Source organism: Stegodyphus dumicola, chromosome 9 (genome assembly GCF_044657685.1).
Source record: "Stegodyphus dumicola isolate Sdum_Otavi_A_Nest chromosome 9, ASM4465768v1".
Classification (NCBI taxonomy): Eukaryota; Metazoa; Arthropoda; class Arachnida; order Araneae; family Eresidae; genus Stegodyphus; species Stegodyphus dumicola.
The window spans coordinates 123,238,719-123,266,232 of NC_140776.1; the positions used below are offsets into that span (position 1 = coordinate 123,238,719).

Genomic DNA, 27,514 nt, shown 5'->3' on the forward strand with positions numbered 1-27,514 from the left:
ATTTCTGAACACAAATTGCGTTACAACACTAAATGATAATACCTATGCCTACATACAAAACATATATAAAAAATGCTAATTAAGAGGCAACCTTTTCCTGCTCTATTTCAACTATATAAATATTGTCCTCTAATTCTGGACTGTAAAAACAAAATTTTTCTAAAGCATACCGTTACAATACTTCCTACAATTTAAACAGTTGTACTTCTTATTTTACGTGCGAGAGCAATAAATGGCTCTCGAGCCTTCTTTTGAAACAATGCCGGCATATTAATATTATTTTTAAAACAATTAATTCAACTTAACATCTATTGAAAACGTATTCGGAAGTTAAATAATAATAATATCATCTTATGCTCTCGAGACATCCTCGTCCATATTAATCTTCAGTTTCTTCTTCCTTTATGTGACCTTATCACAGACTCTAATAAAGTAATGCAAAATATACTACATATTGTCTCGTACGTGTCGTTCTCATTTTGATGAATTAGTCTAATCCTCCAAAAGCCGAGTCGAAGGAAAAAACTTATTTTCTATACAATATAATGCAAAATTTCAAGGGATCGTTAGGGGGGAAGTTAAATATGCTTAAAGTATAGCTGATGGAAATTCAGATAATGCTAGAAATAAGGTGAAAAGAATGAGGACGTGAGAGAATGAGTGGGTGAAAACCAAAAAATTGAGGGGAATCTTGGTGAGAGAGAGCGTTCTCTTTGACCGCGGCCCTCTGTTGATATAATTATAGCCATCAAGTGGATGTATGTCAGGGGTAAAATGAGTCCTAAATCTGACTCCTAAGGATGAACGTGTTAGTTTCCTTTACCAGTTAAATTAATCACTCATAAAACGATAGTAAAAGACAAACAAACATTTATTTAAAGATAAATCTTAATAACCTAGACGTAAACGTACATAACATAACAAACGTACTTACTGCATCGTACCAATATACATTTCAAGCATACATCATCTGAATATCTTTTTAAAAATTATAAATAGAACGACATCCAGCGGAGTTTGCGCAATTATGTACAGCAAATGCGAAATGTGTACGGGAAGCAATTTTTACTTCCTCCCTAGAAAACGCAATCCGCGACTAAATTTGACGATTTGTCAGTCTTGGCGAAATTTTGAAACCAAGCGCATGCGCAAAAGGAAATAACGCTGTCGGTCTTTCAAATTTGTGATGGCTGCGAATGTGTCAAACGAAGTGGAAAATGAATTTTATAAAATTTTATTTGATGGATATTCCTACGAAGTAGTCCAAGTTCGGAGGAAAAGAGGATTTCGACTTTGAGATCAGATGTGATCTTAATATTGAAGATATATGGAAGAATTAAAAAATACATTTTGAAACTGTTTCCCACGTGCATTGGATTTCAATGCAAATCGGAAAGAGTAAAATTTATTTTTAAGAAAGATTATGTGTGTCAACATGCAAGACTAAATAAGAAAGAGGCTAGTTTCCGAAATAAAGAATATTTAGCTGCTTTACATGTCAGAACTTAAAAAAAAATAATTAGTATACAAGATGTGATGAGTATCTAAAAAAGAATCCGTGCACTTTTATTAAAGTTTCATTCATGTGATGTTGCTGAAGCGTGGAATTGCTTACGCCCAATTGATTCGCTGAAAGAAGTATTCACCAACTACTTTCGTGCCGGTAAAATAACAATTAATAATATAATATTTTATTCTGCTATACAACCCGCAGAGTTCACTGTTAGTAAATACCGTCAAAATGGTGACGATAAAGGCAGTCTCATAAACATGTATCTGAACATAGAATTGTTCTACCTAATGGAAAATATGTTTTATTACTTTTCGTTATATTCAAGTACCTCATATTTCGTACAATGAATTTTACTTAAGATATCGGCATTATTTTAATTGCCCTAGTTAAGAAGCTTTGAAGGCATTTTTTGCAAAAGCTGAAAGTACATTAGATTGCAATTGTTAAGTATATTAATTCATTCATTACATAATGGAATAATGAATAAATTTATAGTTACTATATGTATATTGAAATCCCAGCTTCAGAATATAAAATTATTCAGACTCGATAGAAGGAAAAATCACTTAACTAATTGATTGTTTAATAATAAATTAATTGAATGTTGAAGCAATTAATAACACATAGTAATTTAGATTTATTTAAATTCTAAATATAATCACAGACTCCTCTGATAGTAACATCAAGAACATCTTCGAAATCATTGACCAAGAGTGCACTTGGTTATGTTTGTCATGTCTGTCATTAGTTTAAACCTTGGACACATGATAGGTGACGATATGAATTTGCCCAGTTCTATCTCATTTTGAAACAATGACCAGGAGATAGATCCAAATATCATCTACCCCTCTTCCGTTCCCATTAACTCTTGAGGACTTATTGTTCCATGCTATATACCAGGGCTTAATTTCTAAAATTAGAAGTGCCTGAGCCCTATGGAAGACTGTGAGGCAGAAAAGAAAAATAAATAAATAATTAAAATATCTAATAATTAAATAATAAATTTAAATTAATATTAATTAACTTGATTAAATTAACTAATTTAATTAAATTAAGAAAAATGTAAAGATAAAGAGAAATTTAATAAATTATTAAATTAATTTTGAATAGTTAAATAGAAAAAAAAAGTATCGGCCCTTGTCTTATTTGAGTCATCAAACGGAATTACATTCCACTTAGATGCTAAGAAGCAGCTCAGGCAATCTCCGTCCGAGTTTAAGCCCTGATTATATATAAAATGTACTATTCCAAGGGATGACAAGTATCAGTCTTTTTTTTTTGCAGCAGACCAAGGAAAAAAGATAAAACGATAAAAGCTCCACTAAAGAGAATAGTGAGAATTCTAGAATGAGTATGAGGACATGGAAAGAAATTTAACTGAAAAGTGTAACTTTGAAGATAAAGAAGGAAGAGTTCAAGACTACCTGATCGCGATGCCCTCTCGATATAATTCTAGCCGTCCAGCAGAAATTTTCCCCGATTACTTTTCCAGAATACAATCTGAGAATAAATATAAGACTTCTCGGTACAAGTGGCAGCAGTGCCCCCCCGTTTGGTTGCATCATTCAGAAAGTCTACAGCTCTGCAGAAGGAAGTCACTAGCATGAAACGTGTACGACCAGGGTGTCACTTTTAGTTCTTTGAGGAAAACAAAATTTACCCGCTCTTATAAATTCATTGCATATCCTGGAGAATAAGCCTTTGACATATAATTGGGGGGCTTTCTTTCCTCAAAAGTCTCAACCTCTGTGCAATGCTTGAGTGCGATTGAAAGACAGGCTTGCATTCAGAAATTAGAATCGGATTTGTAAGACATGTTTACTATTAAAACAAAATTTCTGTGCTAAAATTGTGGTTCACTTGCATAAAAAAAGTGTCTGAGCCCTTTTATTTAGGGCTCCGGCTGAAATTATAATTTATCTCGAAAACTGAGAAGTACCGGAGCAATTTAAGCTGTGCTAAATACACATATGCCACAAAGTGAACAGAAATTTAAATGCCACCAACCTGCACCCCTTTAATTCTCATTCTCAACTTTTCAAAATAGATACAGATTTATCATATGAATACAGTGAATCAAAACAAAAATACATGTGGTACTCAATTTACCATAGATGATGGTAGAAATAAATTAAAAATTTTGAATGCAATCAATGGATGTTTTTCAAACGGAATCCACGTGGAAAACACGATTTTGCGCAAAGTTTGTTCTATAAACCATAAACATAATCACCTTACATTGCAATCAGGACGCTATTTCATTATTATAATTATTTTTCATGTTTGACTAAATCTTAATTCCTTAATCTAGTGTTGCAAATGGTTTTAAGAAAATATAAACTACAGATTTTCTTATCTTCGAAGTTGGAAATCGTAAGTTCATCACAATCAAATAAAATATCGAGCATATCCCCAATATGCTCTCTTTATTCTTGATAGGTTAATGAGTTTCTGCCGCAAGATGGACCAAAACGACGGCTGGTATACAATCCTGTCAAAAAACTAAAATGGTGGTGCTAAAACTTTGCTACACAAATTTGCCAAGAAAGTTTCGCTAATTCCTATGACAACCCGAGAGGATTTCGGTTAGAATAGAGACCCTTCTAGTGCTATGGGGCCCTAGTCTGGACACCGTCGAGATAGAAGAACGGGTCGTTTTTTGCGATCTACTCGACAGAGAGCGAGTCTGGTGTCATCGTCTCGATCATTACAGAGATCGACGCGTCGGAAATTTTTCCGTCAGCTGGACAGCTGCCGTTTAAGTTTCTGACTGTCGTTTTAGAGCTAAACTGAGGATGGCGGAGGTCACGGATTGTTTTTGAAAGTGTACGTAATAGATATTTTAATTTCTTAAGATTTGTGAAAAACTCGAGTATTTCGCTATAGAAATAAAGCATTTGATGCTGACGATTCTAGATTATTTATTTATTCTACATTACCAAAGCCTTAATTAAATTTTAGTGAAAATAATATATTTGGTGTTTTCCTATTTCACATATAAAGAAGGGGTGCATACTTTTAATTTAAAATTGTAATTTTTAAACTAATGTATATATCAATGTACTTAATTTCATGTTTTGATGAGTAATTTATAAATTTTGAAATTTTATGTTTTAAATTAAAATGTATTTCCCTCTACTTTTATTTGAATTTGTAGTATATAAAAATGTAATACATTAGACATGCATTAAAGACTATGCAGTATATAATTCAAACTATGCACATCCTAAATTCAACATTTACATTAAATTGCTTTGAGTTAAAAACATTATATAAGTAGTTTTAACTATACCGATATCAATGTCAGTTTCCAATAGTTTCTAGAATCTCCTGTATAAAACAAGTTAAATTCCTGTATAATTTTCGGTTAAATTCTTGCCAATATTATAATGCAAAAGATTTATAATTAGTTATCAGATTTTTTAATGTGGTCTACTTTTAGATATTACATCAGTTTTGTGTATATTTATTCAGATCTAAAAAGTGCTTAGTTTTTTTATGTAATTACGGCACAGCCTCGAGGGCTATCTGCTTAAAGTGAGGGTTGCCTTCGTGGAGGACATTCTAAGGAAAACTAGCTCGTATACACTTAACACATGGGGAAAACCACGAAAACGTCCATGCAACCAGCCCGTTCGCGGGATTCCAACCTTGGACCGAACTTCTAGTGTTCAGCATTTTACCGGTCGCTGGTGGGATCGATTTAAAAAGGGTATAAATATATATGTACTGCAATTTCTTTCACTGCATTTGTTAATATATTTATGCAGTTTTTTTTATATATATATATATATTTAAAACAGATTTTCTGTGCCTTAAACTTCTATGCTTCTGGAAGTTACCAATGATATATCTGTAATGACAGATACATTGGTAATGACGCCCATGCGTCCAGCCCGTTCGCGGGATTCGAACCTCGGACCGATTGATTGCGAAAACCGAATTGTTCTTCTGGGAGAAAATTCTTGGAAGGGCTAACGGGAATTTGCCCGTCAGTCGAGTGTTTTTACCTCGAGGTTGAGTGAAACCGCGTTAGCGAGTTAGGGATAAGTCAGAGAAAGTTTCTACATTTTTCTTCAAGTATTAGGGAAATTCAAAGAAGTTTCTTCGACACATTCCCCCTTTAAGATCCAACTGCGTAATGCGTGATACTTCCATTTAACAACTTCAACTATAACCGTTTATGTTGTGACGGGTGTTGTCTGTTTTGATAAAACTTGCGGCGAAAAGTATCAATAAAAATAAAGGACATGAGCTTTAACAGTTGTAACTGATGTAAATATAGTAAGTAGACAATTCCTTATCTTCATTTCGAAAGCGGTATGTCCACGAAAATAATCTGGAGTTTGTTATACTTACCTGTACAAAAAAACGTATTATCTGTTATCGGAAATGTATTTAATTTTTATATGTTAATGTCAATTTTTAATTTTTCCTGCTTTATGTTAAATTTTGAGAAACAGTGATTTTGTAAAAAATGACAGAGAATATTAAGTAATGTTTCAATGTCTGTTGCGAATTTTAACGTCATACTGTAGCATTCAAAATATATTTTATAAATATGATTATATTTTACAGTAATCCTTTTCCTTATTCTTTCTTCATTGAATTGAATTTTAATTTTAAACTTGTTAGGAGTGAGTTATATTTAATTTTTCTTCTATCTGTCACAGGTATAAGAATCGCAAAAATGATTCAGTCTGGGTAGTTAAAATTATGTTTCTTTTTATTATAAATTTTTAATATAAAAAAACACTGATGTTCAAATACATTCTTTCAAATATTTGAATGTGGAAAGGATCAAAACTTGCACAGTAGTCAAACTACTAAAATCTCAAAAAGAAATTTCATCTGATCTTTACTCTCATGTACTAACTTATAACACTTATCTGATCTTTAGAAATATTTCTGTACTCCAGATTTATTAGTCAAATATAGAAATATGTTGTTCTATTAAAGTATTTTTACTCGAAAGGATTTTTACCTACATTTCTGTTTTATTTTTTGCTACTTTAATTTTTGGCTTTGTTATCTCTCTTTTTATGTTTGTTTCATATGAAAGGTTTTTGAATACACAGATCTTAAAACGTGCAGATTGATAAAAAAGGTCAGTTCATTTTATATTGTAGTACTTTAGAATTCAGAGTTTGAAATTTTTCATGATACTCTGTATAGTTAAGTACTGAATTGTTACAGCAAATTCTTTCATGCAAATCAAAATTATATGCCATGTATTTTCATGATACTCTGTAGTTAAGTACTGAATTGTTACAGCAAATTCTTTCATGCAAATCAAAATTATATGCCATATATCAATTTTAAGCAAAATTTTGATGCAGAGGTTTGATAAACTACTGCTAATTATTTTACCAACCTTGATCACTTCATTCATTCTAAAACATTTTTAAATAATTCTTTTTTCATCTGGTATACCAGCTTAATAGGTCTTTTATTGTAATATAGAATTCCAGGAACTTGTTGACATGTTGCATCCATGCATTTTTGGGATTTCATACAGATCCTTTTGTCTGCCAACAACAATTAGAATGGAACCGATCAGTCTAGGCTACTTATTTCCAATCATCAGATGCCCAGCTTCTGAATTCCTGAACCCAGACAAGTTGCATGGCTTTTTATTATGTATTCATCAGAGCTACTCTAAATGGTTGTCACTTTAAAGCCCATATAATGGAAGAAATATTCCACATTCTTCATGCTGTTTTTTTGCTGAGGCTCTAGTATTCAATTCCTGCATTACTTGAACATTGTTATGATCTTATTGCATGAAATTATTCTTTCTAATGGTCACATTTTCTGGTCACATTTGTCCTGAATCTTTTTACACCTATATTATTGTCAAAGATTTGCTAGAATTTTTGCGATAAACTTTACCAAAATCTTTGCAGCCAATAAATGCAATCCTGAAATAGTATGTGAAAGCCAACTTTGCTTCTCTTTCAAAATGGCAGATTGGAGGTGTATTTTTTAGACCACATTAAAAATTCCTTAAATTGTAAAAAGTTGCCATTCTCAAGGCAGAAAAGCTGTAGAAGCTTTCATAGATATTAATTACTTTAATGTGTGAAATCTCAAAAAGGAATTTCATTTGATCTTTACCCTTATGTACTAACCCATAACACTAACCAGTACTGTGCTATCATTTCTTTTATTGTAATTGATTCATAGCAATTTTATTCATTTTACCATAAGGGAGGATACAGTATTCATATGTTAAAAAGTGATTCTGAGAATTAGTTGACTGAAATTTGATCCAATTTTTAGAGTAAATTTTTTAAATATCTGGCAGTGTATCTCTTTCATATTTTTTAAGCGTTATAAATATTTATTTTCTATTTGCTAATGATATTAACTGTCATATAAATTAATAAATATTCTTCCATTAAAATATCTTTCGTTCACAGTCCAGTATAAATCATTTAGTGTTTAGTATTCTTTGTAGATTCCATGACTTAGATTACCATATTTTTGTATATGTTTACTGTATTTGATGTCTATCTGTTGTCCGCAGCTTTGGTTTTTAAAGTTTTAGACTTTTTGGGGGTAAAATATTTAGTAAATGACATCAAATGTTAAAAAAATACAGTTAATTAAAAATTAAAATCAAATTTTTCTATAATATTTTTCATAAGCTCTTGCTATCTAGTACTTGTTTTTCACTTTACCAGCATACTAATTTAAAATTTTCAATGTAGCCAAAGTTCAATTTTAGATGAACATTTGAGTGTTTTATAAAACTATTATCAATCTAAAGTTGAAGTGTTCCGATATTTTAATATTTTTTATTTGATTTCTTAGTTTTTAAAAATAAGCAATAATGGAAAATTTTGACGTCAATAAAAAATGAGATAATTTCTATCTGGTACCTGGTCACATTCAGGTTATTAAAAGTTTTATAACCATATTGTAAAATGCTCCAGTAGCAATTTAAAAAATAAAGATCTAAATACAGTCAAAAGTCGTTAATTCGGACACCCATAATCCGGACCTCAAAGCTACAAACTGTTATATATGTAACTGTAACTGTATCTACTATTATCTTTAATCATAACTGTAATATAGAATAGTAGATGAGCAATGTAAACGATGTTTGTGTACATCTTGTAATCATCACTGAGCACCTACCCAACACATATAAAATACAACACATGGCGCAGCTCCTTGTTGATTAAAAAAGAAAATCTTTTTTGAAGAACCATGCAGCCTCAGTAAAGATGTTCTAAACAAAAACATTATGGGAAGTTGTTTACTGTGAAATCGAAACTTATATTGCTGGTAAGTGAGTTGTTTATTTTTATTGGAAGTGGCTAAAAATACGTATATATAAGCTATTTAAAGTCCTAAATTAAATATGGATGGATTAAAGCCACCAAGTAATCTAAGTTTCGAAGGAAATTTAAGCGAAAATTGGAAGAAATGGAAACAAAAATTCCAAATTTATATGTTAGCGTCTGGTGGTATTACTAAATCACCTGAAATTAAAGTAGCTATTTTATTGCATATAATTGGTGAAGAAGCACTTGAAAAATTTCATATTTCTAATTTAAGTGAAGAAAATAAGAAGGATGTTGACAAAATAGAAGCTATCAAACGTAATCAAACGAAGCTGAAGAAAATAAAATAGAAGCTATCAAACGTAATAAATTTCGACCTTCAGAGGAAAAAAGTCAGCCTTGTAAGAAAGAGTATCATGTAAAACAAAGTACTAAATCTTCTTCAAACTTGATAGTTTGAAGAAGATTTAGTACTTTGTTTATCAAGGAAATAAGTACAATAATCCAAAACCATGTAGAAAATGTGCAACTTTTCATAGGTTATACAACTGTCCTGCTTATAATAAGATTTGCTTGTACTGTAAAAAGAAAAATCACTTTTCTAAAATGTGCACTTATAAAAATGTTGTACAGAATAATTTAGAGCATGAGTTACATAATAATGGTAATGAATATATTTTAGGGTCAGTAGAAGATATAAATCCATTTTCTAAAAATAAAACCGAATGGTTTGAAAAACTAAAAGTAAACATATCTAAATGTTTATTTGTTAAGTTGGATACTGGAGCTCAGTGTAATGTGCTACCATTGCCTACATTTAAACAATTAAATTTAAGAGAGAAATGTGTGACTGAATCAAAAGTCACTTTAAATAATTACAATGGTACTACAATTGATGTAGTTGGAAAATGTAAATTATTATGTGAAACATCAAAAGGGGACAAGTATGAAATAGAATTTCAAGTTGTAGCATGTGATAAAACTGTTCCAGCTATTTTAGGTTTACCTACATTGCAAAAATTAAACCTAATACAAAGGATTTGTACAGTAAATCCTGATTCTAATGAAAAGTTACCAGAACTTTTAAAAGGATATCAAGATTTGTTTAAAGGAACTGGGAATTTAACTGGATATACATGTCATATTAAATTAAAACCAGGAGCTGTTGGTAAAATAGAACCCTGTAGGAAAATTCCACTTAGCTTATTAAATCCATTAAAAAAGGAATTAGCAAGAATGGAAAAAGAAAGTTAACCAACCAACAGAATTCGTGAATTCATTAGTGGTAGTAAGGAAAAAGGATGGAAATTTAAGAGTGTGTTTAGATCCTCAGCATCTTAACCAAAATATACTGAGAGAACATTATCACATACCAACCTTTGAAGAAATTTCATCTCAAATGACAAATGCAAAGGTCTTTAGTATTTTAGATGCAAACAAAGCATTTTGGCAAATTAAACTTTCAGATTCAAGTTGTGAATTTACTACATTTAACACTCCGTTTGGTAGATATTGTTTTTTGAGGTTACCATATGGACTGAGTTCATCACCAGAAGTTTTCCACAGAAGTTTTTCTGAAATATTTAGTGATTTAGAAGGAGTTCAAATATATATAGATGACTTATTAGTTTGGGGTAAAGATAAAAAAGAACATGATTCAAGATTAAAGAAGTTGTTGGACAGAGCCAGAGAAAAGAATGTTAAATTTAATTTAAATAAATGTAAATTTGGGCTGAATGAAGTGAAATATATGGGACATATATTTTCTAAAGATGGTTTAAAACCAGATGAAGACAAAATTAAGGCTATTCTAGATATAAAACCACCAAAAAATGTGAAGGAATGATTACATATGTTTCTAGATTTATACCTAATGTATCAGAATTGACATCATGTTTAAGAGATTTATTGAAAAAACAAGTTATCTGGAACTGGAATGCAACACATGAAAAAGCATTTAGAAGACTAAAAGATGTCTTGGTAAATAAACCAGTTTTACAGTATTATGATATAAACATGCCAGTAGTTTTATCTGTAGATGCATCTCAAGAAGGACTAGGAGCAGTCTTACTGCAGAATAATTTACCAGTGGGATATGCATCTAAGGCATTAACAGATACACAGAAGAATTATGCTCAAATTGAAAAGGAAACTTTAGCTATTGTATTTGCGTGTGAGAAATTTCACCAGTATATATTTGGAAAAAATATTACTGTGGAAAGTGATCATAAACCACTGGAATCAATTTTTAAAAAGCCATTAAATAAATGCCCTGTAAGACTACAAAGAATGCGTATAAGATTACTGCCATATCAGTTTGAGATAAAATATAAACCAGGAAAAGAACTTTTTATAGCGGATGCATTATCAAGATCATTCACTGATAAAGGATCTGATTTCTTTGAAGGAGAAATAGAAGCTCATGTTGGATTAGTTGTAGAATGTATACCAATGTCTAATGGTGAAATGGAAGTTTTTCAACTGGAAACAGAAAAAGATGAAGAACTACAAGTTTTAAGAAAATTAATTAAAACTGGATGGCCAGATGAAAAATGTATGGTTCCAGAACTGGCAAAACCATATTTTAACTTCAGAGAAGAACTATCAGAAGCAAAATATTTAAAAATTCCTGTGTTGTTGTACCAAGAAGTTTACGAAAAGATATGTTAAGCAGAATTCATTATGGTCATTTAGGAGTAATAAAATGCAAGATCAAAGCAAGAGAAATATTATATTGGCCAGGAATGTCCAAAGAAATTGAAGATTTGGTACTGAATTGTCAAACATGTTTAAGTTTACAAAAAGCTAATACTAAAGAACCAATGATATCTAAAGAAATACCTAATGGTCCATGGGAAGTATTGGGAACAGACCTCTTTTACTTTCAAGGAAGGGATTATCTAATAGTTATAGATTATTTAGCAAATATGTTGAAATTGGACATTTGGAAGATTTGTCAAGTGTAGCAGTGATAAAGCAATTGAAATCAATTTTTGCAAGACATGGTATTCCGAAAATAGTATATTCGGATAATGGTCCACAATATAATTGCAGGAAATATAAAGATTTTGCAAGAAGATGGAATTTTGAAACCAGAACTTCAAGTCTAAAATACCCACAGTCTAATGGAATGGTTGAAAGACATATTCAAACTGTCAAGCAAATGTTAGAAAAAGCTGTAGTTGACAACAAAGATCCATATTTAGTTTTACTGGAATATCGTAACTCTCCTATTTCAGATGAAATTAAGTCACCTTCTGAATTGATGTTTGGAAGAAAAGTAAATGGATTGATGCCTATAAAAGAGAATTTCATCCAAGCTAAACGATATGAAGACCATAAACAACACTTACTGAAGAGACAAACCTTACAAAAAAGTTATTATGATAGGAATGCAAGACCATTAAAACGACTGAAAACAGGAGATCATGTTTACATAAAAGAGAAAGGGAAAAAACTAAATGAAAGAGAGAAAATTATAGAAGAAGCAGAGAGACCACGTTCATATAGGATTATAAGAACAGATGGAAGAATTGTAGAAAGGAACAGAAGAGACCTTCTTAAAGGAACTAATCAGGAAGAGTTTGCAATACAAAACAACTATGAGAATGAAGTTATAGATGAACCCGAGATACATGAAAATAGTAGGAACAAATTTAGATGTGCCTGTAAGTCCTTCAAAATCTAACAGAAGTGTTGTCACCAAATAGTGAAAGAGGTATAGTATCATCAAATTTTTCAAATGGACATAACTACGTCACTCGATCTGGTAGGACTGTTAAGAAACCTTATTATTTAAAAGAATATGTTTAATTTTACTACTATTATTATTTTTTATAAAATAGGGAGATGTTATATATGTAACTGTAACTGTATCTATTATTATCTTTAATCATAACTGTAATATAGAATAGTAGATGAGCAATGTAAACGATGTTTGTGTACATCTTGTAATCATCACTGAGCACGTACCCAACACATATAAAATACAACACACAAACTTACTGCGCATGCATCGCGTTGACGCATGCGTGTAAGACCTTTACAGCTGCGAATATGCATGTGCGCATGCCCAAAATACGTTTACGCATGCGCGTTTGATGTATAACGGACGGAATAAGCTAAGCTAAAATTATCTAATTCAGTTAATGTTGCAGATTGCATTGCTCCTTAATCTTCAAATTAGATCCGGCTTATTTTTTGCAGACTGTTAGAGCAATTTTATAAAAGTAAGCTTGAACTTTCGATTATGTCAAATAGAATTTCCGATATATATTTCCTAATATGTAAAGGATCTACAAAGCGAAAGTATGTTTTGAAGTCCATTAAACAAAAAGTGGAATTGCTGCAAAAAATGGATACAGGCATATCTTTTGTTTATGTAACCATTCCGAAATCTGTTCATCAATTTCACGCTGCTCTGCGGCGGGGGAACGCCGCGGCGCGCAAAGAATTGGAAGGTAATCTGTCAGCACTATTCTTATTTTCAGGGCAGATGTTTTTATTTTATTTGGCTTATAATTCCTTACTAAATGTAGTATTTCATCTCGATGTACTCCGTCTTAATATGATTTAAATCAAATTCCTCGTCATTATAATTCGCTTCCGATAGTGAAGAAAGTAAAGTAAACAAATAAATATTAAGCTTTTTTTTGTAAATTTTGATACCCATTAGATCATAATTGTTCTTTATTTCATAAATTACAGTTTCATATTTTTAATTTTATAATTTCTGCATGCCGTCTTACCAGATTTAAACTGATGATCGATAATCCGGAATCGCCGAAGTCCCGACGAGTCCAGATTAACGACTTTTGACTGTATATGAATTGAATGTAAGATTATCTATTTGCTGCATACTTTTGTAATACGTAATTTTACATAAGATATGTAAATAGGCATATGTGTACTGATACAATTCTTTTTGTCATATGGGTAGGAACTTGCTAATGGCAATATATATACTGATATGATTCTTTTATCTTCAAAAATGCATTGGATTTATTTAAAGTTTTATTCAAAATTGGGTGGAGTTTAAACAGATAGATCTTATAGACTTTAAGGTTAAAATTTAAATAAAGTAATCCATTTGAATTCATTACAGTAGTTACATTCATTTAACATTACGTTTCAAAGGTATGATAGCACAATATGTTGGATTCTGCACTTTTGATTCTGGATTTGAATTCCAAGGAAGACGTGCACATTTTTAAGACTGATGTGTCTTAACAGCATGGGGTGTTGAAAATATGTCAAGCTTAAAATCCTCTTGAAAAATTGGTGGTAAAAGGAGAGATGTATGAAAACACCAGTTCCATCCTTTGAAGAGCCATAGTCAAAACTAGGATAAATTCATTAAAATACATGGTTCATTAAAATACATGTTTGTTATAAACTTTTTATTTTTTACTACAGCTTGACACTTGATAGCATTTTGATTCTGATAAGGTTTGTAGACTTTAAGAAAAATTACTGGGAATTATCTTTATCATGAGTTGCAGATGTTCGTTGGTCAGTCGGGTTTTTCTTTTATTAATTTTTAATTATGAAAAAAACTGTTCACTTAGAAATGTATTCCAAAACAAAAAGATTATTCCAAATGCAAAGATTCATAACTGAGCATTATTTATGTTGTGGCAAATATTGATAAATATTAATTAGATCTGTGTCTTCAAATCATTGACTAAGGTTTATATCACTTTGTAAATTAATTAGTTGCATTTATTGATTTTGTGGCATGTTATCATTTTTAATGGTAACTATGATTTTAATATAAGCTCTTAAATAATTAAAATCATGAAATCTTTCCAAGGCTTTATTTGTCGCAAATACAGGTAAAAGTATATTTTAGGGTACCCCTTGGTGAAACTTCGTGGTACATGGATATTAAGTTTGAGCAATTTTTTGACTTGCTATTTTGGCTTTGCATAGTGGAAAAATCGCCGCTACGCAAAGCCAAAACAACAAGACAAAGAATTGCACAAACTTAGCTTCCGTGTACACATCGACCTATTTTCACTTAAAAAACATCCCAGAATTGCACAAAAATGGCATTGCGCACTCTCTTGACATTATCCATGTACACATCGACCTATTTTCACTTTAAAAAAATCAGAGAATTTCACAAACTAGGCGTTGTGCACTCCCTTGACTTTGTCCATGTATACATTGAACTATATTCACTTAAAAAGTCATAGGAGCAGCCAACAAAAAAATATACGAGGGTTGGAACTTTAATAGTGGCAACTATTTATTTACAAGGAATACAAAAATGATTCATGTCACCATGTTTTACAGTCTTTCAATATAGTCACCAGCATTGTGTACAACCCGTTTCCAACAATGTGGAAGTCGCAGAATACCTGTAGCAGCACCTGTTTTGTTGATAGTTTGAATGGACCGGTCTACTGCCGCAAGAATCTCAGGAACAGTTTGGAAGCGAGTGCCACGAAGTAGTTCCTTCATCTTAGGAATTACGTCATAGTCACAAGGGCTTAGATCTGGGGAGTATGGTGGATGGTAAAGCACTTCCCAGCCCCATCGCTTGAACAAATCAGTCACAGCTTGTGCTGCATGCAGCCGAGCATTGTCATGCAAAATGAGAGGAGCGTTCTGCAGAAAGTGTCGCCGTTTTTTTCTCAAAGCTGGCCAGAGATTGTGCTCCAAAAATGAGCAGTAATACTGCACAGTGACGGTCTGCTGTGGGGGAACGGTATGCGTTAGGATGATACCATCACAGTCGTACACGAGAATCACCATAACTTTCACATTGCTGGGGTTCTGACGAAATTTCGGACGTCGTGGTGACCCTTGATGATGCCATTCGTTTGATTGGCGTTTCAGTTCTGGCTGGTATGATCGGGCCCAAGTCTCATCCAGCATAATGATATGGCATAGAAAAGCATCTCCTTTGCGCTCATAGCGCTCCAGGTGGGTTCGGGCAGCATCGTATCGTAGCCATTTCTGCATTTCCGTCAACTGATGTGGAACCCATCGTGAATCAATTTTACTCATGGACAGGCATTCCTTCAGAATGTGCAGCACAGTCCTATGCGTTAATCCTGTTTGTCCAGCCAGCTGCCGAATCATTTGGCGGCGATCACTGTCCATTAGTTCGGCAACAGCTTGCGCGTATGCATCGCTGACACCCAGACGACCTGGCCGCAGCATGTCTGCCACGTTGGCATCCTTCATTGAATGCTTTCACCCATCTTGCTACAGTTCTGTAAGGCAATGCAGATTCCCTCCAAGCCTCTTGAAGCCCTTGATGACCCTGTCATGCTGTACGACCTCTAGCACATTCAATTTTTATCCAACATCGTTGTTCTTGTTTTGAAAACATCCTGACAACACTTACTTTAGACCTCGAGCTAATACAAGGATCCGTTCTTCGCGTTGCTCCGCATGCGCGCGACGTAGGCAGAACAAGTTTTTTTGCTGAGAGGTAAGGTAGGTATGTAGTTCACGTGTGGTTTACGCAATATTCTTTGGTTTTGTTGCGTAGCATTTTTTGATGCTAAAGCAAAGTTTAAAGTTTAAAGAAATTAAACATTTAGCAGTGGTAGCAATGATAGCTCCCTGAGTTATGCTGTGCAGACATTGAAGACAATAAAAGATTTTGAACTTAACAAATTTATTAACAATATAATAAAAAAATAAAAACACATAAAATAAATTTCAACAATATTAGAGTATTAGGCAAAACATAACATAATCATCATTCATCAAATATTTTTATCTGTACTCCAAAACACTGGCATTCTATACAAACAAATTTCAAAAAAAAAAAAAAAAAAAAAAAAAAAAAAAAAAGAAAATGTCCTAACTAGTGACTATGCAGCCTAAAATAAAGCAGGCTACCCATTCCATAAGTCCATAATCAATGGTCAAGAAAACACTTGAAAAATTTAAATGTGAAACCACTTAAAACCGGCCTAACGCCGTTTGCATAAGGAATCGTTGCAGCTCACGTATTTTTAATTCCACCCTCCTTGAAGAAACATGGACGCTGCCTACGGCAGTCACTCACAGGACAGCCCCCGGAACTAAAGAACTTCACTCTGGAACCATTATCTTGTAAACCGGAATCAAGGCATCCTTTCACCGGACTGCAGGCATCCTTTGGAAGGGGCTGGAAACCGCTCACACACCAGCCGGTAAACCAGGAACTAGAAGCGTTGAGCCAGAGCGACGCGAGATACTTATAGCAGAAGTAGGAATGACATCATCTCACGGCAACCAATCAGCTATCGGCACGAATCGGCTTTTCAGATGACGTAACATTGTTTCGTTTTTGCATCTCAATTAGGTTGAGACAGTCCGTTTTCAATGCAAACAGTGGCAGCAAGAAAAGTAGAAGTAATTACTATGTTATATTAAAAATAAGGACTAAACTAAATAAACATTTCAAGGAGGAGAGATGATGCATTAAAAATTTAAAAATAAGCTATTTTTTCTAACAAATGCCCCCCACATCATCATCTCCGACCTGAAATAAAAACCGAATGCCAGTATCTTTACAAAAATTCAAAACAAGAATAAATAAATATCACAATTTCATTCAGAAATTTCTAAGAACATTTTTTTTTTTGGGAAAATCTTATCCCATTATTCAAAAAAATTTTACCGTAACAAGAAAGTCCAACATGTTACAAAACAATACAAAGTCATATATATGATCATACGCTCAATACATTTACCCAGGGCCCTGGTCACTCATACTACATTTTACACTATACAATTTTACATTTACCTAATATCCATCATATATGACTTATAACATATTTTTCAAATTAACAAAACTCTTAATTTAAATACACGCAAAAACAAATTTCATAAGAAAATTGTTCCACAAAATTTAACCAGATTATGCTTAGTCAGCGGTTTTGTCATGGGATCAGCCAGATTATCTTTACTTGGGACATATTTTAAATCAAAAATTTCCCTGTTCAATAGATCACGAATGAAAAATAGTTTCACATCTATATGTTTTGTCCTCGAGTTTTCAATGGGTGATTTTGTAAAACATATAGCAGCCATATTATCAGCAAACAATATTGGCCTCGAAACATAGTTACTTGCAATTTTAAACTGAATGCATTCATCCAAAATGTTTTTAAACCAAACTAATTCTTTTGCTGATTCAGTCATGGAGATAAATTCAGCCTCCATAGTAGATAAACTCACTCCCCTTTCTTTAAACGTACGCCAAGATACAGGTGATTCTCCCAACAAAGCTATTTGTCCACCAATAGACACCATATCATCCCTGCTTGAAGCAAAATCCGAATCTGAATATATATTGAGCTTCAGTTCCTTGCATACCAGCTTGAGTTTGTGCTGTCTGGTATTGGAAACGTACCCTAAAAGTTTAAGTAATCCTTCCCAGTGAAACTTACCAGGATTGCTTTGGAACTGAGAAAATATATTAACAGCATAAGCTATATCCAGACGAGTACGATTGCAAAGAAACGATAGACATCCCAAAACATTTCTATAAGGATAATTCATCATTTCAGTCATTTCTTCTTGTGTACTGGGACTTTGAGACTTTGAGTATTTCACACCTTTAACTATTGGAAGGGAAGTAATTTATATTTTAAAAGACTTAAATCAATTAACTATGTCTTCTATATATAATTGCTGATGAATTAAAACACTATTTTTCTCATATTAAAATTCCACACCCAGCCTAAAATTTTCAAATCAAAATGTGAACTCAGGACTTTTAATATCCTTTTGGCCTGAACTTCACTTTTCCCAAACACAACTATATCATCAACATAAACCAACAGAATGACAAAATCTTTAAAATGATAGACACAATTACACCACTCAAACTTGATGAACCCTAGGTTACATAGTGTTCTATCCAACTCATAGTACCATAATCGGCCACTCTGATGCAAACCATACAAGGCTGTATCTAATCGACACACAAAAGTTTCTTTATCTCGCTCCACAAAACCCTGAGGTTGGGACATGTAAATTTCCTCTGATAAAGGAGCGTAGAGATAGGCACTTTTCACGTCACATTGTATATTTGCCCATCCTAGGTGTGCAACTAAAAGGGAGAAAAAGAGCCTTATTACTGAAAAGTTGACTACAGGAGAGTAGGTTTCATCATAGGTATCGTATTTAATTTGCCGATAACCCTGAGCCACTAAACGAGCTTTAAAACGAACAATGTTTCCAAATTCGTCACGTTTAATGTTAAAAATCCACCTGCAACCTAGTGGAGTCTTGTCTTTAGGAAGTGGAACCAGATGCCATACCTTATGCTTTCGCATGTTGGCCATTTCCTCTTCCATTGCCTCTATCCATTTAAGCTTTTCTGCAGATTTCATTGCCTGGTTATAAGTGTTTGGAATTGAAACATCTAGTCAGCTATCTCGGGTATACGACGTTGAAGGAGTACCAGTTGGGTCGATTTCACCACTATAAGTATTGCTTCCCTTGAAATCAAACAAGGTAGGATCATACTGAATATTATGTTCAGTGCAATACCTTTCTACATCATTTGGTGATCGTAGTCTTTGATTACACCCCCTCTCAAAATAATACACATCCGTACGAGTGCCGTCTGGCCTTGGAACAGGTTTACGAAGCCAAGTTACTTGTCTCAATGTAGATTGAGTGTCAGTGCCAATTATAGAAGAAGGTACATTGGTATCGGTTCTTTCCTCTATTTCAGGAAAATAGCCAACTGGAGTGTCAGTAGATTGGAACTCTACCCTTTCTTCAGATTCCAAATCAGGTAGGGTGCCCAGTGCAGCTCCACTGCCACTTTTCTGCATTCCAATCGACTCTTTAAAAGTAGCATTTAGGGTTTCCACTACCTTTTGTTCATTTTCCAACCAAATTTTGTACCCTTTTGTTCGTACACTGTACCCAATTAATCGGCCCTTTGTTGCCTTTGGATCAAGTTTAGAATTTCTTTTAGCCTTTGGAATTCCCACATAGGCAATCGTTCCAAATGCCTTAAGATGACGTACTGATGGTTTCCGCTTAGTGTATAATTCGATTGGGGTTCTATCTTGGCCCTTATGACAAATTCTATTAAATGAATATGCAAAATACATTACTGCATCTGACCAAAATTCAGAACTCATTCCACTATCGTGTAAGATTGCACGTACATTATTGAGAGCTGTTTGATTAAATCTCTCACAAACTCCATTCTGTTCTGGAGTGTAGACATCTGTAAATTCGTGCTTTACACCATTTTTATTACAATATGACCTGAATTGATCATTATCATATTCTCGCCCATTGTCAGTCCTAAAGTATTTCAACTTAAGGTTCAAAGATCTTTCTGCACGTGCTATATGCCTTTCAAATACTTCAAACACCTGACTTTTCTCCACAATGGGGTACACTACCACATAACGAGAATATTCGTCAATAAAGGAAACGAAATAACGTTCACCATTCCTACCTGGAATGTTAATAGGTCCCCATACATCAGAGAAAACCCTTTCAAGCGGTCTCTTTACTTGAATACCTTCTAAAGGTCTATAGGAGATTCGTCTTTGCTTATTAATTTGGCAATGTTCACAAAACAAATTAGGTGAGTGCTTTAACACAGGAAGACCTCGAACTGAATGTCTCTTACTAGTCCTGACAATAGTATCGTAATTTATATGACCAAACCGACCATGCCATAATTCACTGTTGTTATTCTGAACTGCGGATGCCTCAAATTTTACAGATTTGCCCCCCTTTTTGATTATTTTCGGGAACACATGATAGTTACTTCCTATCAACTTAGCCTTGTACAAAGTTGAATTCTCATCATCAGTAACTTTAATTTGCCCATTTTTACCATAAAATCTTGCTCCATTGATATCCACCCTAGGTCCAGATATTAAATTTCGTCTTAGTTCAGGTGAATATAACACATCTTTAAGCAAAATAACCGTATCCCCAAATTTCATTTTAACAGTACCCTTCCCATGAATTGGAAAAGTTACCCCATCAATAGCTACTAGCATATTCTCATTTTTCACAGGAGAAAAAGTATCAAACAATTCACGATTTTTACAAAAATGATGAGATGCAGCCGTATCAAAGATCCAACTATCATCATTTTCTTCCAAATTGTTAACATTGGCTTGAGCTATAAAATGGGACTGTGCATGGGAATGATTACTTTTACTCAACTTGGGTTTATTCTTACACTTAGAAGATGTTTTATTACTACTAGATACAGCTGAGGAAACAGAAGAAGCAAGTGAGGGTGATCTGGAAAAATTACCTCTCATTCTACAGTATTTTTGAATATGACCTGGACGGCCACATTTATAACACTTGAGCCCTTTAATCTGCTTAAATTTGGGTTCACAGTGAGTACTTTGAACTTCTATAGTCTTATTGGAGTTTTCCCTATCCATCTGTCTTAAATTAAGACGCGTTTCCTCTGCTAGAATTTCAAGTTCAACATTTTTAAAAATGAACTTTTCATCTGGCCACCTCAAAATATTCTGAACTACTTGATCAAATTTATCTGGAAGAAACCTAAGAAACTGGAAACATATATATGTAAGTCTCTTACAGCCTGATTAATATCAGCTAACTGTTCAGTTACTCGTTTTAATCTAGAAGAAAAGAAACTAATACTTTCATTTGGCTTGATTTTGCAATTTAAGAACTCTGAAAACAGGGACATATGTCTTGACCTATAATCTGGCTGGAAATATTTGGCAAGCGTATTCCATGCCACTACTGGGTCATCAATTTCACATATCAAGTTTCTATATTCAGGGCTTACATTCATATAAATTAACGATAATGCTAATCGACTTCTATTTTGAAAGTCGGCAATAATTTCTTTTGCAATGCCCTTAACATCATCTAAAACAAGACATTTCTCAACACCTTTGACCAAAAGCCATGCATTTTTTTCATTCAAGACAAACTTCATATCTTTGGACCATGTAAAATAATTACATGCATCAAGTTTAGCAATATTATGCATGACACTAACAGTAGCCATATTTGAATTTTAACAAAAACCGCCCCCCAATCTCTTAAGTCCTAAATTAACTTTAAACTTCAAAAGTCTGCACTAAAAATAACTCAGGAGCTACTGGGCCCATAACCAAAATGATGCTAAAGCAAAGTTTAAAGTTTAAAGAAATTAAACATTTAGCAGTGGTAGCAATGATAGCTCCCTGAGTTATGCTGTGCAGACATTGAAGACAATAAAAGATTTTGAACTTAACAAATTTATTAACAATATAATAAAAAAATAAAAACACATAAAATAAATTTCAACAATATTAGAGTATTAGGCAAAACATAACATAATCATCATTCATCAAATATTTTTACCTGTACTCCAAAACACTGGCATTCTATACAAACAAATTTCAAAAAAAAAAAAAAAAAAAAAAAAAAAAAAAAATGAAAATGTCCTAACTAGTGACTATGCAGCCTAAAATAAAGCAGGCTACCCATTCCATAAGTCCATAATCAGTGGTCAAGAAAACACTTGAAAAATTTAAATGTGAAACCACTTAAAACCGGCCTAACGCCGTTTGCATAAGGAATCGTTGCAGCTCACGTATTTTTAATTCCACCTTCCTTGAAGAAACATGGACGCTGCCTACGGCAGTCACTCACAGGACAGCCCCCGGAACTAAAGAACTTCACTCTGGAACCATTATCTTGTAAACCGGAATCAAGGCATCCTTTCACCGGACTGGAGGCATCCTTTGGAAGGGGCTGGAAACCGCTCACACACCAGCCGGTAAACCAGGAACTAGAAGCGTTGAGCCAGAGCGACGCGAGATACTTATAGCAGAAGTAGGAATGACGTCATCTCACGGCAACCAATCAGCTATCGGCACGAATCGGCTTTTCAGATGACGTAACATTGTTTCGTTTTTGCATCTCAATTAGGTTGAGACAGTCCGTTTTCAATGCAAACAGTGGCAGCAAGAAAAGTAGAAGTAATTACTATGTTATATTAAAAATAAGGACTAAACTAAATAAACATTTCAAGGAGGAGAGATGATGCATTAAAAATTTAAAAATAAGCTATATTTTCTAACATTTTTTCAGCTGTGTTGCTACTATTAAAGTTCCAACCCTTGTATAATCTGAGTAAACTACATTTTAAATCAAACAATGAAATAACATAACAAAGGAAATTCATCTTAGCATTACATGAAGGAAATATCCACTTACCTTATTTACGAATTTACGCATCTATAGTCAAACACAATTCTTTAACAGCATCCAAACACTTTCCAAAATTATCTGAACTAGAATCTGTGTACTAGTGTCGCTACATAAATTCACAAAAATAAGAGTAAGAGATATCCTCCATTTGAAAATATCCGATGTTCGACCATACGCATTTCCTTCCTCCAAACAGGACACTTAATATGTGGCTACTAAATGAACCTTTGTTTACACACTAATCAATTAATGCTTTTTTCCCTTTTGCTCCAAATCTTACATAAACTTCAAATTAATCGCCAATTTACCGTGTAAACCACAAAATAACAACGTACTAATCCATCACACACAAGTCCTTACCCAAAATCCACACAAGCCCAAGTCCAAAAATTCTATATGGTACATTATGTCTAAGAGTATGTTAAGAGTCTTCCATATCTAGGTCTGTTTTCAGTTGCCAGGGTTCGCGCAGGATTGCTTTCAGCTGAAAACACAGATTTTTTTTTTAATTGGTCTTACTAAATATCCACTGCTTGTTTTTACCTGTATCACTCTTGTAGCCCCATCTCTACTGCTGAAGATTTTCTACATGTTTTTATATGTCACAGTTAATTACACATTTTTTATTGTCTAGTTCTGTGAGGACTTCGTATCCCACCTTTAATTTCTGACATGAAACACTGGCCTTCTGCTACAGCTGGGCCAGATATTCCTTGTGGAAGCGACTTCTCAGTTCTTGTCTGATTGTATTGCAGTAATTTTCCTGCACATTCAATTTATGGGAATTAATGTAATCCAGATCTGTTACCCTCACTTGTTTTATGTCTTACAAAAATAGGGAAGGTGTCAGAGGTACGAGCTCTTCTGAATCTTCACAGATGTACATTAAAGGATGGCTGTTTAATGTGGATTCAACGTGAAACAGAATCGTTAGTAACTCCTTGAAATTCACCAACAATCTCCCTAAAATTCACACAAGATGGGTCTTGGTGGAACGAACTAAGTGCTCCTATCATCCTCACCACCACGCAGCCATAGGTAGGATAAATTTCTACTTTATTGGAAAACACTCATTTTCTGTGATTTTTTTCCAATCCAGGCATCTCAGAGCATTGCCTGTTCTGGTAAAATTGGTTCTATTATTGGAATACACTGTCACATGACGGTCTCATGTGGCATTGAACTGTCTCGGAACTTGTAGAAACATTTTGGTACTCAGAGAGGTGATAGGCTTCAGGTGAACTGCCTGGTACATGGTGCAGGTGAACAAGACAATACAAGCTTTACCCTTTGGTCTCGTAAAGGGCCACAGAGATAATTTTCAATTGTTTCAAAGACTGCCAAATTACTTACGCTGTCAAGGGGTAACTGGATCGGAGGAGTGGATAAAGCCTTAGCGATAAATCTCCTACATATGACACATTGGCTTATGCAAGATCTTATATTACATTTGGACAAGACAAAATGATCCAGTATCTCTCTTAATTTAGCTGCTAATATCTGCATTCCAGCATGGCAGTTCTTTTCATGATATTCTCTTATGAGGCCATTCAGTCAAATAATGGAAGCAGAATTCATCATCACGTTCAATGATTTTAGTTTTAACTCTGAGGACTTCGTCGTTGTCTCTTGCTACCAAGAGTCTGTGGATGGACTCTCCTTTCTCTTGAAAATGCTTCCTTTGCTCTAATCTCCGTAGAAGTGTTTCAGCACTAATTTTTTCTTCTACTGTTAGGGTATCAGAAGCATAGGAGGGTTTCTTTAGCAGTTTGTTAGCAAAGCCTAGAACCCAGAAGAATAATCGAACTATTTTATAAAAACTCAAAACACATTTATATCCCTTGGAATCTTCTAATTTTATGCTGAACTTGAGAATTGCTCCCTCTTAAATTTTTGCTCCCAGAGAATTTTCGTCTGGAGTAAATTCCAGTCTGGCCATTCTTCTGGGTTTTCCAGAAATTCGGGGCCTTCCCACCAGTTGCAGTGCCATAAATGTTGAGGAGTGAAGCCACAAGATGCCACATCTGCAGTATTCAATTTCCCTGGGATATGTCTCCAACATTCCTGTTTCGAGAGTTTCTGAATCTCCTTTATTCTATTATTTACAAATACGCCCCAGTTTTCCCCTTGTATTCATCTAAGGGCCACAGTAACATCTGTCTGGTAATATATTTGAACATCAACTAAGGACAAGCCTTCAACAGTACACCTTGCCAAATGACCTAGAACACAAGCTAGCAACTCCAAATGCAGAATAGGTATTTTCTTTAAGGGTAATATGCATGATTTTGCCGTGACGAATTTCATGAAAACTTTGTCTTTTTCCTTTCTCCTTAAGAAAATTACAGTTGCAGAAGCAGCTTGACTGACATCGCAAAAGACTTGTAGTATCCACAAATCCTTATTTCCGTAACCCATGCGACGAGTTAATTTAAGACAGGAAAGACTAAACAACCTCTTGTACCATCTCATAAATCTTGCTTGGGTAATGGCACGTCTCAGTTCGATTTTGTAGCCAAGTTTCTTGAAGTACTAATGTCGCAGATAATATGGCGGGAACAAAGAAACGCAGCAGGTCAAAAACTGCATGGATTAGAGATAATAGTTTTTTTATAAGTCTCTTTTAATAATTTCTCTTTGGATAGATATTGTAAGGCTGTCATCTCGTCTATCCCATTGCAAACCTAGAACTGCGGAGACTGAATCGCTATCTTCAGCTGCTAGCTCATGATCAGCATTGCAATTAAAAGTCCACATTCGAAGATCCATTTTGGCTTCTGCCCTAATAAGAAGCGACAGGCTCATAAAAATTTTCAGCTCTTCAGCATCATCGAATGACGTGACACGATTGTCAACATAAAATGATTTGCCAAGTTTTTTCGCAACAGCAACACGTGGCAAACGAAATGAAATCACAGCTGCCAATAAATAGAGGCTACTAGTTAACCTAAAAACAACCCTCTTGTGATGAAAGACTTCGATTCTGTAATTTACCCACCACAAAAACATTAAGTAGTTTTAATCCTCGCACTCTATCTCAATCTGTGAAGAGGCTCACCTAATGTCAGATGTTACACCAATTGCCTTTTCCCTAAATCACATTAGAATGGTTGAGATTTCTTCTACAAGATTTGGACCTTTTATCAAGCAACCATTTAGCGAAAGCGAACCAACGACTTTGCTCGATGCATTGAATACAGGCTTAATCTTGGTAGTGGGGCTACCTAATTTTGTTACTAGATGATGTGGTAAATAATGGCTCCTGTCACTCTTTACTGATTTTGAGACAATTTCTACGACATCTTCCAACAACCTCATTTGCTGAATACTGTACTATATTCATCATATTTATTTTATTTTCTCTTAGTAGTAATCTCTTTTCTGCAATGTGCCAGTTAGAGGGAATCTCGGGAGGGGGGGGGCAATTTTAAAACACAAGCTAAACTTCTTCATTTCTGCGAAGGCCCAAGAAACTGTTCTTGCGCTGTTTGGTCTTTTGCGACTTTTGAAATGCTCTGTACATCATCTGCAATGCCGATAGCTTCAAACTTCCACATAACGGATGGTTCCATGTTTTGAATAAGAAGATTGGTTATAATATGGATGGGGTACCCTCAAAACGTTAGATAATCTTTCCTGTTGGTCCCTCCACAATGTCCACCCCAGTTTAGTATCAATCCCTATGAGGATTTCTATTTTCTGGTGACCCTCAGCAACATCTGAAATTCAAATTCTGTGTCTTTTTAATTCCTTCAATAATGACCTTTTAGTGTGGCATCCCTCTACAAATGGTATTTTGATCCAGAAAACTAAATTGGTACCCAGTTTCCCAACTGGGCTTACAGAATATTGCTTGTGAATTTTTGACTCAGTCCTTGCTCCCCAAAATAGTGCATGAGTTAAATTCTCAGAGGAAGTACTTTTCAGATTGAAAGCCTCAACTGTGTATTGTAAAACATAAGATCATTGGGATCCAAAATCCAAGAGGCACCTGACCACCTTCTTTGCATTGTCTGCGACTACTTCAACTGTTAAAGTCGTAAGACTGACTTCATTCATACATAGGGGAGAGGACCTTGTACTTTGTACCATTAGTGACTCTTTTCACTTTGCTTTATTCTCAACATTATTCTCTGATACCTTGGGAACATAAAATTATAGGGTGAGATCGCTTGCACGGATAGCACTGAATAAACTGTTGGCACTGCTTTCCAAAATGTCCTAGTTTAAGACAGTGAAGACAGCATTTTAATTCTCTTAATTTGTCTAATCTTTCCTTTAACCACGTTGATCGAGCTGTAAAACATTCTTTACTTTCATGAGATTTTCTGCAAAAAAACACATTTTTGTTCTTTGACAGCAACTAGACTTGCTGTGTTCATGTTTGGATTTTTGGTCTTACATTTTACATCTCAAGAATATTTATCACACCAAGTAGAAGAAATTTCAAATCCAGACCTGGACAGTTTAACTCTCTGCTCTCCTTCGACCTTTTTATGCAAAAATTCCAGGAGATGAGAGACAT

At 34.0% G+C, this 27,514-nt stretch overlaps 1 protein-coding gene across 3 annotated transcripts in view; it reads left to right on the forward strand.

Annotated features, from left to right (window-relative positions):
* Positions 1-5,646: 5,646 nt before the first annotated feature.
* The window catches only part of Cortactin (cortactin), a 119,342-nt gene continuing 97,474 nt past the window's right edge, over positions 5,647-27,514 (forward strand). For 2 of the 3 annotated variants that reach the window (XM_085824040.1, XM_085824042.1), the window contains exon 1: positions 5,647-5,797. The gene's annotated coding sequence lies outside the window, so the exon portion shown is untranslated. Of the gene's footprint in view, positions 5,798-23,827; positions 24,028-27,514 lie in introns of all 3 variants that reach the window. The other variant, XM_085824041.1, reaches the window with a different exon arrangement.